This window comes from Saccopteryx leptura, chromosome 4 (assembly GCF_036850995.1).
Source record: "Saccopteryx leptura isolate mSacLep1 chromosome 4, mSacLep1_pri_phased_curated, whole genome shotgun sequence".
Classification (NCBI taxonomy): Eukaryota; Metazoa; Chordata; class Mammalia; order Chiroptera; family Emballonuridae; genus Saccopteryx; species Saccopteryx leptura.
In genome coordinates this window covers 89,199,338-89,216,304 of record NC_089506.1, presented here as the reverse complement: position 1 = coordinate 89,216,304, position 16,967 = coordinate 89,199,338, and the positions used below count along the sequence as shown (strand labels likewise).

At 37.0% G+C, this 16,967-nt stretch overlaps 1 pseudogene; it reads left to right on the top strand.

Annotated features, from left to right (window-relative positions):
- Nucleotides 1–8,654: 8,654 nt before the first annotated feature.
- LOC136404398 (large ribosomal subunit protein uL6 pseudogene) lies at nt 8,655–9,214 on the top strand (annotated as a pseudogene).
- Nucleotides 9,215–16,967: the final 7,753 nt, after the last annotated feature.

The following is a 16,967-nucleotide window of genomic DNA, read 5'->3' as shown; positions in this document are numbered from 1 at the left end:
AAGGTGTGTCTTATACATGGGAACATCTTATACATGGGGAAATATGGTACTATTTATCAATTATTATTAGGTCTCATTGGACTATTCATAGAATGAGTAAAAGAAATACTTGATTAAGTATTTTAGAAATTATCAGAGAATGGATGTTCAGATATATATCTTTGATTCTTATTTGCCAATTACTATTTGTGGCTTGGTAGGGGCTATCATAAAATTTTCTCTTGACAAAGAAAAAATGGCAATAAGGAGGATAAATTAGATGGTTTTTATAAAGCTAGATTTATTCAATTTAAATTAATATTTTATTTTGAGATTATCCCTTTCATATATATATATATATATATATATATATATATATTTTTTTTTTTTTTTTTTTTTTTTTTTTTTTTTTTTAATTGAGAGGAGGGGAGATAGTGAGACAGAGTCCCCATATTTGTCCCAACTAGGATCCACTTGTTAACCCTGTATCGGGCAGATACTCAAATCAACTGAGCTATTTTTAGTATCTGAGGCTGATGCATTCAGAACAACTGAGCTATCCCCAGCACCCAGGGCTTGAACCAAATGAGCCACAGGGTGCCAAAGGGGAAGAGAAAGAGAAGGAGGAGAGGGTGGGGAGAGAAGCAGATGGTCACTTCTCTTGTGTGCCCTGACCAGGAATTGAACCTTGGGTGTCCATATGCTGGACCAACACTCTATCCACTGAGCCACCTGGCTAGGGCCCTAAATGTTTTTTTTTTCTTTCTTTTTTCCGAAGCTGGAAACGGGGAGAGACAGACAGACTCACTCATGCGCCCAACCGGGATCCACCTGGCACGCCCACCAGGGGCGACGCTCTGCCCACCAGGGGGTGATGTTCTGCCCACTGGGGTGTCGCTCTGTTGCGTCCAGAGCCATTCTAGCGCCTGCGGCAGAGGCCACAGAGCCATCCCCAGCGCCCGGGCCATCTTTGCTCCAATGGAGCCTTACTGCGGGAGGGGAAGAGAGAGAGACAGAGAGGAAGGAGAGGGGGAGGGGTGGAGAAGCAAATGGGCGCCTCTCCTGTGTGCCCTGGCCGGGAATCAAACCTGGGACTCCTGCACGCCAGGCGGACGCTCTACCGCTGAGCCAACCGGCCAGGGCCGGGCCCTAAATTTTTAATTTTAAAATTTTTCTTTTATGAAAATATTGTGGTAATTTAGTATGCTTTTATATCAATGATGGCAAAAGCTTTTTAAACTAACTTTATATGTCCTACTGATATATAGCACAGTGTGCAAAATTTTTCTTGCCTATGAAACCCCAAATCTCAAGACCATCATTGTTATTGATGAGTTTTATTTTATTATTTTAGTGAGAGGCGGGGAAGCAGATACAGACTCCTGCATGCACCCAAACCGAGATACACCCAGAAAGCCCACTAGAGTTGATGCTCTGCCCATCTGAGGCCCTTGCTTTGTTGCAACCAGAGACCTTTATTAGCTCCTGAAGTGGAGGCCATGGAGCCATCTTCAGCGTCTGGGGCCAATGGCTGTAGGATTGTATGAGGAGAGAGAAAGAGAGAGAGAGAGAGAGAGAGAGAGAGAAGCAAGAGGGGGAGGGGTGAAGTAGCAGATGGTCACTTCTCCTGTGTGCCCTGACTGGAAATCCAACCTGGTACATCTACATGCCAGCCAACACTCTACCACTGAGCCAACCGGCCAAAGCTGAGACTATTTTTTTTTTTTTAGCTATTGACATCAAGTCTAGACATTGAGAGTACAAGGTGACCAGGCAAAAACGATTCTTGTGTTTATGGCAAATATTAACATCTTTATAATCCTAATGATTCCTAATTCAAGACTTAATTTTGAAACAAATATTTCTGAAGGATTTATCATAGTTAGGAAACTATATCAGTTCCTGTAAGATCACTAGTGAACAAAACATTCTGTTTCTTACCTTTTGGAGTTCATATTTAATAGGGGTGAGGAGAAAGAGAAAATATGCAAACATATACAAGATGGGGAGTATTGATATGAAGAAAGTAAGCAGGCTAGAAAGTAAGTATGGAAATCTGATTAGTTAACATTTGAAATGAAACTAGAATATTATACCCAGTAAAAATGTTCAAAAAGAACATTTCGCCCTGGCCAGTTGGCTCAGTGGTAGAGCATCAGCCTGGCGTGCAGGAGTCCTGGGTTTGATTCCCTGCCAGGGCACACAGGAGAAGCGCCCATCTGCTTCTCCACCCTTCCCCCTCTCCTTCCTCTCTCTCTCTCTTCCCCTCCCGCAGCCAAGGCTCCATTGGATCAAAGTTTGCCCGGGCGCTGAGGATGGCTCTGTGGCCTCTGCCTCAGGCACTAGAATGGCTCTGGTTGCAACAGAGCAATGCCCCAGATGGGCAGAGCATCACCCCCTGGTGGGCGTGCCGGGTGGATCCCGGTCGGGCGCATGTGGGAGTCTGTCTGACTGTCTCCCCATTTCCAACTTCAGAAAAATACAAAATAAATAAATAAATAAAATAAAAATACCAAAAAAAAAAAAGAATATTTCATGAAAAATATGTGATATCTTGTCCAAGGATATTCTTAAAGTATATAGGCAGAATAAAAGTGATCAAAAGGGGAAATTTTGACTTGCAAGGAGGAATGAAAGGCTAAGAAGGTGGTACATATGTGAACATGTCTGAAATTGATTAATAATAAGAATGTCTCATGGAATTTAAAAAAGAAACAAGCAAAAACTTCCAAAAAGTATCATATATATATATATATATATATATATATATATATATATAAATCATGAAGAGGTTATTGATATTAATTAAGGCTTTTAAAAGTTCTTGTGTTATCAGGGAGGTTGACATATTGGTGGATTTGAACATTTGATCTGTTAACTATAGATAATTATAATTTTTAGGATAATAAAATTAAATAATAATTGAGTTTACATATTTCTAGACAGTATAAAAAAAAGAATAAGAAAAATAAAATGTTCAATCCAAAGTAAGCCCAGAAATGAGGGGAAAAGGGAAACGATAACTGAGATAAATAAAAGCATAAAATAAGATGATAAAAATAATCATAAAAATACAAATTATGAGTAAAAATTTTAAAACATAGGAAAATAATAACCAAAAGAAAACCTGTGTAATTACATTAACATCAAACAAAATAGTTTATAGTGAAAAAAAAATTATTGAAGACAAAGTTTTTTATTGCATAAGGATAAAAATTCAATTAATCTAGATTACATAAAAATACTTGTATACATTTTACAAAATAACTTCAACAACATAGAATATAAATGCTTGTAAAACCATAAAAAGAAATAAAAATAATACATCTGGATAGTTATATAATAAATAATAAAATTTGGATATTTTACTTAAATATTGATAGTTCAAACAAGCTAGGAGGTTTAAACAACACAAGCAGTAAACTAGATATAATGAGCATATGAAGGGCATAACACCCAACAGTAAGGATTCAAGAACTTCAAACATACATGAGCATTTATGAAATCTATGCTATAAAGCAAATAACAACCAGTTTCATAAGTATTATACAGACAGCATTGTCTGACAGTAGCTCTGTAAAGTTAGAAATCTAGCCATAAGCATGATAATCAGAAAACCTCCATTAATTTAGAAATTTAACAGCATTTTCTGAATAATTGATATATCAAAGAGAAAACCAAAATGGATATTAGAAAAAACTGTGTAATGTAAATGAAGTGTAACTCAGTTGAGGATATAGCCTTATATTTTATATTTAGAAAAGGAAAAGGCTCAAGTTAATGAGCTAAGTATCCAATAATTTTACAGGTTAAAAAGCAACAGCTACAGAATAAACCCAAGAAAGATAGAAGGTAAATCTTAATAAAGTGGTATTGTCTCTGAAGCCAGACTGATTACATGTGAATCTTTTCTTTCTCTCTTAAGAGTTTTTGACCTTGAAAGTAACTTAAGATCTCCATTTTTCCTCATTTATAATGTATGGGGAATAGTAATAGCACCTGCCTGGCAGAGTTGTGGTGAGGATCGGATGAGTAGGGAGCCAGGATATTGCTCAGTTCTTTGCCGTTAGCCTTATTATTAGAAGAGCAGTAATTAATTAAAAAGAGATAAAACACATAATAAACAAAGTCAAAACTACTTCTCTTAAAAAAGTAATAAAATCGACATACCTCTCCCAATACTGATTAGGAAAAGCGAAAGTAGGCCAAATTGACAGCGTTCATAAAGAACAAGTAGGATATGAGAAAGGAGTGACCATACACCACTCTTTTGACAGATTTACTCTGAAGGGTATCATACAAAACAAACACTATCTAGAAGAGGCACACTGGAGTCAAGTGCGGTTTTAAAACTGGCCACATACTTAGGATGGGCTAAGGCAAATTTGTATGCAGGCAGCTAAGGTCCAGCCAAACAAGAGTGTGCTCAGTCCCCTGAGAGGTCAAGCGAAGCAACAATTCACAGCAGAGTGGACCGATGCCAGGACAGATAAATTATTTATGAGTGAGTCTAAGTTTAAATAAACAGTATTCTGTGAGACTGTTTCTTTTTTTAAAGAAAACACTGCTTTTACCCATAAAAGAGGTGCTAATTTGGGAGCAACTGATTATGGAAGCCAAATCTATGCCAGGCTCCCTGGTGGGAGGAACACAAGATTAATAAAGTGGACCTGATTGTATTTGTTTAATTATTTATTCAGACTTTTAAGAGAAGGAAAAGGATAAGCTCAGGAGATAAAGCCAGAAACATTAATGCAAATTAAACCGTACTCCTTGAACCCCCTTGCCCCAAGACCTTAATATTTTCCCTTCTGCCTGAAATACTCAAATATTATGCCAATATCTACCTGGCTCACCCACTGCCTTCATGTAAGTCTTGTCTCAAATGTCATCTCAGCAAAAACTATTTCTAGCCACACTATCTGAAGAGAATCCTTTTCATCCTCTATCTTCTGACCCTCATTTTTTTCCCAGCAGGGCTTATCACTTCCTTATATTGCATAATTTCTCAAAATTTTGTAATATTTTAATGTATTAATTGTTGCTACCTCCCACTGGATTGCAAATTGCTTGAGGGCAGGGACTTTATTTTGCTCAATCTTGTGTTCCCGTGATCTGAAAGATTACCCAACCTTCACATGGCCCTTAATAAATGCTAAGGAATGAAGAGCGTGAGAGAGGGAAAGAGTGAACACATACAGCCTGACCAGGCAGTGATGCAGTGGATAGAGCATCGGACTGGGATGAGGAGGACCCAGGTTCAAGACCCCGAGGTCGCCAGCTTGAGAGTGGGCTCACCTGGTTTGAGCAAAGCTCACCAGCTTGGACCCAAGGTTGCTGGCTCGAGCAAGGGTTACTAGATCTGCTGAAGGCCCATGGTCAAGGCACATATGAGAAGGCAATTAATGAACAACTAAGGTGTCGCAACAAAAAACTGATGATTGATGCTTCTCATCTCTCTCCGTTCCTGTCTGTCTGGTCCTATCTATCCCTCTCTCTGACTCTCTCTCTGCCTCTGGGGAAAAAAAAAAAAAGAATGAATGCATACAGTTGTTTTTGCCAATAATCTAGACATCAGTTTTCCTACCCTTTCACCATCATCTACACTGAACTGTCAGTTCTACTTCTAAAATGTATTTTGATTATTTCCTAATACTCTATATCTCCATCTTTACTCCAATATACTTTCATCTGTTGTCTATTATCTTAATATTGGCCCTGTAAACACTAATGTTTCTACCCTATTTTTCTGATTCCACTTGGTCTGTTCAAATATACTTACCTACCAAAATCTGAATTATTTTCTTAAAACAGAAATCAAGTATCATTACTTCCCATGGCTAGCTGCTTTCCTTCTCTTCTAAACAAATCCAATTTTACTTAGAAAATTCATTGTTTTACCAGAACTTTCAAGAACTTACTCTATACCAGGAGTAGTCAACCTTTTTATACCTACCGCCCACTTTTGTATCTCTGTTAGTAGTAAAATTTTCTAACAGCCCACCGGTTGGTTCCACAATAATGGTGATTTATAAAGTAGGGAAGTAACTTTACTTTATAAAATTTATAAAGCAGAGTTACAGCAAGTTAAAGCATATAATGATAATTACTTACCAAGTACTTTATCTCAGATTTTCGCTAAGTTTGGCAGAATAAATCTTTATAAAACAACTTACTATAGTTAAATCTATCATTTTATTTATACTTTGGTTGCTCCGCTACCACCCACCATGAAAGCTGGAACACCCACTAGTGGGCGGGAGGGACCAGGTTGACTACCACTGCTCTATACTATGAACCTTAATAACCTCTCGTACACAGTCTTCAAACAATTTTTTCCCTTGCTCTCTCTTCATTCTACATATATTGATCTTCTGACATCCAAACTCAACTCAGAACCTTTTGTTTTGACGTATTGTTTATCTAGAACACTGTTTTATTCAACCACTGGTCTGCCAGAAATTTTATGCTGGTTCGCGAAATAGTTAACCATCTTGATGTAAGATTATAGAGTCTATAAATTATTGTGTCTTTAATCTTCATACAACATCAGGTGGTTAACTCTTTTGCAAACCAGCACAAAATTTCTGGTTGACCATCACCAGTCAATGGACCGGTGGCTGAAAATCATTGATGTGGAACACTCCACTCTCATACTTCTAGTGAAAGCTCCATCTTATAATTCATGTCTCAGTTTAAATGTCAGTTATTTAGAAATATTTTTTCCTCATCATCCTACCCTCTATATCTATAATTGTTTCTCTCTTAGCTCTTTGATACCTTGCATTACAACACTTATGTGGAACTGTGACTCTCATGTTTTGTTTTGTTTTTTTATTTACATGGGGTTTTGTCCATCTCCATCTATAACATACAAACTCCATTAAGGCAGGGGCATAGTGGTCAGTCATCACTGTATTCATAGCACTGAAATTATTTTGATATATAATTGTTAAGAACTGTGAAGAGTCAAAAGTATTACCTGGCTTGAAAGCTCGTAAGTCAGTCTTCTATGTAGATGTTGGCAGAAGTCGAGATTTTTGGGTCAGAAACAAAGGACTTATTACACTGTATAGCAGGGAGCACATGCTTCAAGTTTGCCTTAGTTCCTCCTGCCCCCAAGCCCCATGGAGGTGGTCCGGAGCAAGCAGCCTCAGTGAATTGTGCACAAAGAGTGGGTCTATGTCACAGCTGAGATGCTTTGATCTTAGGGTAACCCCAATCCTTTAACTGTCTTCCTGCACACCTGCTCAACCTTTGTCCCAGAGGAAGACATTGGCTTTATTATCCAGGACAGCAACAGCAAGCATCTATTCACTTCTCCTGAGTGAGACACTAGATCTGCATATTAACATTGTTTGCTCTATAAACATCTTTAAAAAGATAGTCTAGAATAAAAACCGGCAATGTCTCTCTCCTCAGAAGACATACAGAAATATTAGACCCAATAATAATAAAAGCATAATAATATTTCCCACTTGACTAAAGCTTAGCCTAACAGTTTAACTGTTTAATGTAAGGATGGTAGTGGAAGTTTGAATAAACATTAAAAGGATGAGATGAGGACGTTCACCCAAATTGTGAGGATTTTGTGGATCGTCTCCTTGAGAAAAGTAACTGTATGTGTGAAGTTCCTAAGGTGATATTCCATGGGGCAACAGGAAGGTACCATGAACAGTATAGGCAAGTATTCCTGGTGGAAATAGCTCTGTTTTGGGTCTACTACTCTGACTCCTTTCTTACTCTGACTACATTACTCCCTAATGCACTTCTGTGTCCCTGCTACTTTCTACCTGTCTGGTCATTTTATTATAGCAGGGCTAACATTATAACTACAGAAAATTCTCATTATCTGGTTTCTCTTATTTTACTTTGTTGATGATTTTGTATTGCTGTATTTATTTTGCTCCCTATTGCCAGTGCACATGGCTGGTTCGGAAACTGGATGCTAATGAGATTTGGCATTCTTTCTACTTTCGGTCTGCTTATGCCTGTCCAGTTGCCAAGAGAGCTGTCTTTCTTTGAAACTCTGGAAAAATATGTTTTGTGTATCACACAGACCCGTGAAAGGACAGGAATGGTATTTAATCCAAGCATGACCTCTTAGTGTCTACACTACATTTTACATCCTTCAACCAGAAGCTCTTATATCCAGTAAAGAATGGATTATTGTATTTAAGTTGTCACACTTGGTTACATATGCACTTGGTTTAGTCACCAAGGAGCATTTCTGTGTGTCCCTCTGTGACAGAAGTTCAGTGAGGCATGCAGATTCTATTTCTAATAAGATATTGTTCCTATCCAAGCAGATTTCACAATTAGAGACAGATTTTAAAAATTGCAATAAGATTAAAGGTCTTTATATTAGAATTATGGGCTATAGATAAATGGCAAGGACAAATGTAATGGTAGCAAAGAGTGGGGACAGGTCTGGTAATGGGAATGCCTCCACCTGGGACATTTTATTTGAATATTGGGTAATGAAAAACATATGGTGACTAGGAAGAGAAGAAACATTACACGTGATGGACATATGGTAATTAAAAGGACATTTGAGAACATGGCTTCTGTGGTATGTCATTAATGAGCTCTCTGACCTATCTCAATCTCCTACTTTGTAGTATGAAGTTCATGGTAGGTGATCTTTAGCTATTTTACCCCCATTTACTGTGAGGATGAAGAACATTTTCAGTGATCAAACTGTCGAATCTCAGAAAATGTCACCATCACTCTGAAAGAATGCATAATTGCTGTGAAGGGCCCTGAGGCATCCTGCAGAGGGACTTCAGTCACATCAATGTAGAACTCAGTCTCTTTGGAAACAGAAGAGGCTCCAAGTTGACAATTGGGGAAATAGAAAGGACCTGGCCACCATTTACACTATCTGCCATCAGGTATTGACCATGATGAAGGGTGTTGCACTAGATTTCCATTACAAAATGAGGTCTGTGTATGCCCCATCAACACTATTATTCAGGACAGTGGTTCTCTTGTTGAAATCAGAAATTTCTTGGATGAAAATGCATCTTCACGGTTCACATGAGGTCAGGAGTTGCTTGCTCAAAATCTTAAGCTCATAAAGATGAGTTAATTCTTGAAGGAAACAACATTGAACTTATTTCAAATTCAGTTGCTTTAATTCAACAAGCCACAACAGTTAAAAACAAGGATACGGAAAATTTTGGGATGGGATTTATATTTTGAGAAAGGAACAATTCAGCTGGCTGATGAATAAGATCTAAGTCATCCAACCACAGAAACAGCAACATGCTGGATAATTCTTCAGACTTATTTGTGATATTTTAAAGATGCAATAAAAGTTGTATATTGAAAAAAATAGGCAATCTCTAAAGTCCAATTGCAGCTGTATCACATATCAAGTCTAGATATTGTTGTTTTGTGTTCTGAAATAGCCATGCTTTCATTTACTTATTATTATGACAGGGTAAGTATCCATAGATTCTGGGTTACTGAGATGATTCTTTCTTTAATGTGTAGGTCATAATCAGAAGGATTGAATCTCTGACTAGAAAAACATTTCACCATATAGAAATGTTTAATACATGCTATTTTAATTGTCATCATCTCCTTGAGATAATGCACATGGAAAAAGTATGTCATTGAAAAGGAAGATCTGGCTCTGGCTGGTGGCTCAGGAGTTAGAGCATTGGCCCAGTAAATGGATGTTCTGGGTTTGATTCCTGGTCAGGGAACACCGGAGAAGTGACCACCCCTTTCTCTCATTTTTCCCTTCCCCCCCAACCCCCAACAGCCAGTGACTCAATTGGTTCTAGAGAGACCCTAGGCACTGAGGAGCATTAGGTTAGCCTGAGCGCATCAGCCTCAGGTGGTAAAAGTAGCTCAGTACTTGAGCATTAGACTCAGATGGGGTAGATCCTGGTTGGGGCACATGTGGGAGTCAGCCTCACTATCTTCCCTCTTCTCACCTAAAAGAAAAGAAAAGAAAAGAAAAGAAAAGAAAAGAAAAGAAAAGAAAAGAAAAGAAAAAAGAAAAGAAAAGAAAAGGAAGGAAGGAAGGAAGGAAGGAAGGAAGGAAGGAAGGAAGGAAGGAAGGAAAGAAGTTAAGAAGGAAGGAAGGAAAAAGAAAGGGAATATCTAAGTTGTGGGCTAGCTGTGACTGTAAGAAACAGACTGCTCAGTCAACATTTAGTCAGAACTTTTTTCTTACCATGAATGTGCAAGAAGAAAAATCTACATAGTTGCTCTCTACTTATTACTATGTATATAGGATAGTTTAATTATCTAAATTGCTGCTACCTAAGAAGCATCTGGAATTGCTCCTGAATGATTAGAAATGAAAATTTCTTTAGTCAGCTTTTATCATTTTGATATTTTTTAGAAAAATCCATTGCTATTCTGTTATCAATGTAATGTAATCAGTAGGAAATTATAATGCAAAACACCTAGTAAATCATTAGTAGGGACAGTTTAAAGGGCAAGCTGGTGTGCTTTATAGTTTATCCTTTGTTCTACATGCTATTTCCCGTTTATGTCATCTTATTTCAGAAAATTTCTCATCCAAACAGGACCCTTGATATCTATTAAAAATATCAGGTTTTTAAATGTTTACTTAAAATAAGATAAATAATTGTATAAACTCTCCTTGACCTTTCATTGTTTCTAAGCTTGTGATTCTTTTTTTTTTTTTTTTTCTCTCGTGAAGCTGGAAACGGGGAGAGACAGTCAGACAGACTCCTGCATGCGCCTGACCGGGATCCACCTGGCACGCCCACCAGGGGGCGATGCTCTGCCCACCAGGGGGCGATGGTCTGCCCCTACGGGGCATCGCTCTGTTGCGACCAGAGCCACTCTAGCGCCTGGGGCAGAGGCCAAGGAGCCATCCTCAGCGCCCGGGCCATCTTTGCTCCAATGGAGCCTTGGCTGCGGGAGGGGAAGAGAGAGACAGAGAGGAGGGAGAGGGGGAGGGGTGGAGAAGCAGATGGACGCTTCTCCTGTGTGCCCTGGCCGGGAATCAAACCGGGGACTTCTGCATGCCAGGCCGATGCTCTACCACTGAGCCAACCGGCCAGGGCCAGCTTGTGATTCTTAATTTCCTCATTCAAAAATAGAAGATTAAAATCAACAAATTGCCTCTACATTTTGATAGGAGCACCACAATCTTTTTTTTTTCTTTTTTACAGAGACAGAGAAAGTCAGAGAGAGAGAGTGATAGATAGGGACAGACAGACAGAAAGGGAGAGAGATGAGAAGCATCAATCATCAGTATTTTGTTGTGACACCTTAGTTGTTCATTGATTGCTCTCTCATATATGCCTTGACCGTGGGCCTTCAGCAGACTGAGTAACCTTTTTCTTGAGCTAGTGACCTTGTGTCCAAGCTGGTGAGCTCAACCCAGGTGAGCGGACGCTCAAGCTGCCGACCTTGGGGTCTCCCGGTCCGCTGCTCTATCCACTGCGCCACCGCCTGGTCAGGCAGGAGCATCACAATCTTAAGGCACATGCTTCATGATACATATTATGTAGCATCTAATATTATGTGTAGATAACTGTAAAGCCATAATAGGAACAGATATATTCCTATGGGACTAAATATGTTATTGTCCAGTTATCAGGACTGGAAAAGTTAGTTGAACATAAAAATTAACGTCTGGATTAAAGGGATTTAGTTTTCAAACTCCCTTTGCCTTTTACTCCCCTAGTCAGCTGCAGGGAGAACAAAAGCTGCTATGGATTTATCAAATCTAAAACACTAGACTTTTTTTATTTTTTTCAGCAAGGTAGTAAAAGCAACCATTTAGAAAGTGGTTTCTGCAGAAGGAGCAGTCTTACTTATTTCTAGTTTTTCTGTTTCCTTTCTGCACAGCCCCTGATGAAGCCAAGTACACAGTATGTGCTACATTAGGGTCTGGGGCAAAACCAGTACAACTAGGACCTTTTCCTTTACTCACTCACTAAATGACAGTTGATATTAAGCCACTTGATTATCTGGAGGACGAACAGCCAAGTTAATAAAGAAATCGGTGCAAATGCCTGTGTCAAGAATCTACCTGTTAAATCTGAAGAAGTGCAAGAAGCAAGCCCCCTTACCCCCACTCCCTTACCCCGGGAGCCCAGGAAGAGACTGAGAGAGACTAACTCCCCAGGATGACAGGGTTACTCTGGGTCACATGTGCTACTTGGGAGCTCTGGCTTTTTCATTTATCTCCATGCTGTAGCTGTAAATTTAGACTATACTGTTTACATTAGAAAAACCCTCTATCTACCCCCCCTTTATTCTTCTAAATGAGGAATTCTGTCAGCCTTCTAAAACAAGATTCAATTGATTTGCTTCCTCACATGGGGGTAGCTGCTCAGATTGACTATATACCTCAATAATTACTCCAAGTCCAAATCTTCTTTACTGATGATCTTCACAGAGATGAGAAAAGGAACACTTTTAACTTTACCTCCCATGAGAGCTCACATTCTCAAGCTTTTTTGGTCTGATACATTTTGCCTTATATTAATTACCTGGAAATTATTCTTCCTGATTTATTCTAAAGTGTAAAGAATGTAGTAATAAGTAAATGTTCTACATAAACGCCTCCCAATTCTCTCCTCTCTATATAATGAAACTAAATCATATCATTATTACTTGAAGAGATAAAATTTAAAGTACATTATCTTGAATGTAACTGAAAATTTGTTAAAAAAATTTATTCCTTAAACCCTATTTATTATGCAAGACTAATTTGTATAAGCACAAAGGATTCAGGAGGGGGAGTATTAGTGACAGTTGAATTGGTGAATAACTTTTAATTTTTCTGTTATGTGTTATATATTTTTCTTCAAAACATTTGTGTTTGGTTTTACAAACTTGGTAACTGCTCTTTTTATTTTATTTTAGAGAAAGGAGAGAGGGAGAGAGAGAAAGAAGGGGTTAAAACAGGAATCATCGACTCCTAGTAGTTGCTTCCTGTACGTGTCTTGACCAGGCAAGCCCAGGGTTTCAAACCAGAGACCTCAGTGTTCCAGGTTGATGTGCTTAATCCAATGCGCCACCACAGGTCAGGTGGTAACTGCTTTTATTTTAAAATTTGTTCATTAGTAACTACTCTGTTATTAATAATGTGATAATGTCAATTACTAGACTATTCTAAATTATACCCTTCATCACTTTTACTTGGAATGGAAATAAAAATATTCTAACCTGGGATGTCAAATTTATAATAAGAACATTCAAAGACATAAACTTCAGGATTTATTAAGTATAAAAATTAAGTGAGCAATTAGGATACTGCTATTTATACTTTCCTGTATTATTTATTGGTTAAATAAGCCTATATTAAGCATAAAAACCTTTGTTTCAATGTATTTTTTTTAGGAAAAAAGGAAGAATTCAAAGTAATATATCATTCACATGACAATCTAAAGATAATGTATTTCTTTAACTGCTACGCTAGGTCTTACTTTGTACCCATTCAAATATCTGTGTTTGCAAAATACTTTTCTAGACTTTGAGCTTTACCTTCTTTGCTAACATATGTTCTAATAAAGGCCATTTCTTTAGTTTATAGTAACAAAATAATGTTACCTTGGAAATTGTTATTTAATGGCAATTACTGAGTAGAAAAGGTTCAGGATAATCAGATTTTCTAAATTATAGTTAGAAGCCCCTTTTATCCTATTTTCCTTTAAAAACTTATGCACGCTTTTCCTCTATCTATTGATTTTCATCTCTCTATGAAGGCATGAAAGAAGTCAGCATTATTATATGTTTTACTTTTTTTAGCTGTCATGCTGGCTTCTTTTGCAACCAGAGCAATTTAGGTGACTGTGCCTACTAAAATTAGATGAAAAAATAAGCATTTTTACAGTCCTAAGCTTTCTCATGGAAGTTTTAAGTAAAATGTCTTATTATGTTTAATACTTACAATATCCAGTGGAAAGCATCTATTGGAAATATTACCAACCATATTAGCTTATTAAGTAAAACTATGTATAGTCAGAAGAAATAGTAGATCACTACTTTTCTTATTTCTAAAAACTAAGCAATTCTTTTTAGTAATTTAATGTAATTTGTGTGTAAACAAAGGCTTTGGAATTGGTTACCCATTATTCAGTTGCTCATAAACAAAATGAAACATTTTTTTGTCATTTCAAAGTTCCAAATGGTTTGGTGGCTATGGTCTTTCTATCCTGTGTCTATTTTTGCTTTTGTAGAGTTTTCTTCTTCTATGCTTGGTCTAAAGAGCGCATAGTCTAACAAGTCTGCAGCATAGAAAAGGAAAGAGATCACAGAATATATACTCTTCTTTTAAGAGCTTGACCCAGAACTGGCTTAAGTATATCCCCATGGCTATATGTACATAAAAAACAGATCCTCTTCTCCTTCCCTCTTCCTCCTTCCTTTACTCCTCTTTCTCCTTCTACTCTTCCCTTTTCTTCTTCCCCCTTTCTTCTATTCCTTCTTCTGTTCCTTTATTTTGAGAAATAGTTTAATAATAGAGGTTTTGTTACAGTAATATACAATCGAGAATAAACATTAAGGGACAACATAGCAGTTATTTCAGTTGTTTCATTTAAAAAGATATATTAGATAATTTGTTTGGAAAGATGTGTATATTAAATTTTAAGTTTGTTATTAGCCCTAGCCAGTTGGCTCTGTGGTAGAGCATTGGCTCAGTGTGTCATCCTGGGTTTGATTCCTGGTCAGGGCACACAGGAGAAGTGACCATTTGCTTCTCCACCTCTTCCCCTCCCCCTTCTCTCTCTTTCTCTCTCTCTTTCCCTCCCAAAGCCATGGCTCAATTGGTTCAAGTGCATCAAACCAGGCACTAAGGATAGTTCCATGAAGGCTCTGCCTCAGGTGCTAAAAATAGCTTGGTTGTTAGCATGGCCCCAGACAGGGGTTGCTGAGTGGATCCCGGTTGGGGTGCTTGCAAGAATCTCTCTATCCACCTGCTTCTCACTTGTAAAAGATATCAAAAAAAAAGTTAGTTTTTAGTTCTCCAAAGTGAATGGATACTAATGAAAAATATAAATCTAAATTTAGACATATTAATTTTCCAGTGTATATCTTCAACAAGAATCATGTGCATCGTATTTTCTCAGAATTATATTTAGTTATTTAGATGATTTTGTTATTTAAAGTGTTAACTTTATTGGATTCTTTTTAAAAATTTATTTTCTTATCCTAGGATAATAAAGATACTATTTCATTCTTTTTTCTCTTAGTTTTTTAGCTTTTACCTTTGATATTTAGGTCTTAAATGCACCTACAATTACATTTAGTGTATGATATGAACTGTGTAGTTGACTTCATGGTTTTTTGTTGTTGTTGTTTTTTAATATATGGTGAGTAGCTTCCCCAAAGGCTTCTACTGATTTGTAGCTCAAACTGTTTTGTATACCTTAATGATCCTGTCTTTCTTTTAGCAATTTCTTAATAAACACTGTGATAGATGATGAATATATAGGCAAGAGTCAAAATCTTTGCCCTAATTTAACATATTTTTCTATTGGAGGACTGAAACAGTAATTACATGAATAAAAAAAAACAGCTCAGATAATGAAAAGTCCAATAAGAGTATAAAAGAAAGTAAGGGTGTTTGTGAACTTTGTATTTTTATTAATTTATTTCCCTGTTCTTATATATAATTATTGCTACATTTATGCAAGAAAATGCAGTGTTTACAGGGGATTTACTCTCTCTTTGGTTTTCTTTTCCAATTTTACTTTGGTATTTGTTAATATATTTTTTGTATAAATTTTAGTATTAGTGTAATAAAATCTGGAAATAAATCTTTGAACTATCAATTGGAATTGCACTGAATTTAGAGTTTAGCTTGAAGAATATTAATTTTTTTAAAAAAATTAAGTTTTGACATTTGTCAGCTTGACATCTTTCTATTTATCCAGATCCTTTAAATTTTACATTAATAGCTTTAAAAACTTATACAAAAAAGGTGTTATTTATGTTTAGTCAAGTTAATTAGTTGCTATCTGAAATCATTTTATACTTTCTAGTTATTGTTGACTTGCCCACTCTTCTTTTTTAAATTTTATTTAGAAATTTAAATTTAACAAGGTGATATTGATCAATAAGAGTACATAAGTTTTGCCTGACCAAGCGATGGTGCAATGGTTAGAGCGTCGGACTGGGATGTGGAGGACCTAGGTTCAAGACCCCGAGGTGGCCAGCTTGAGCGCGGGCTCATCTGGTTTGAGCAAAGCTCACTAGCTTGGACCCAAGGTCACTGGCTTGAGCAACGGGTTACTCAGTCTGTTGAAGGCCCACAGTCAAGGCACATATGAGAAAGCAATCAATGAATAACTAAGGTGTCGCAACAAAAAACTAATGATTGATGCTTCTCATCTCTCTCTGTTCCTGCCTGTCTGTCCCTATCTATCCCTCTCTCTGACTCTTTCTCTGTCTCTGTAAAAAAAAGAGTACATAAATTTCAAGTAAACATTTCTATAGTATTTGAATTGTTGATTATGTTGTATACCCATCACTGAAAATCAAATCATTTTCTGTCACTTTATATTTGTCCCTCTTTACACCATCCCCCCAACCCCTTGTCCTACATTTCCCTCTTCCTGGTAACCACTTCACATTTATCTGTGTCCATGTGTCTCAGTTTTATATATTACCTGTGTGTGAAATCATACAGTTCTTAGCTTTTTCTGATTTACTCATTTCACTTAGTATAATGTTTTTAAGGTCCTTTCACATTGTCACAAATGTCATATGTCATCTTGTTATGGCTGAGTAGTATTCCATTGTATATATGGACCACATCTTTATCCAATCCTCTATAACTAACACTGTGCTTGTTTCCATTTCTCAACTACTATGAATAATCCTGCAATGAACATGGTGGTACATGTGTCTTTTTTTATTATTATTTTCACATATTTGATAATATACTGTTTTATTTCTATTTCTTATTTTTTTGCATATTAAGCAATTAATTTTATTAACAGTTGAGCAAACAACACATAATGCTCCAGATATGTGATTGT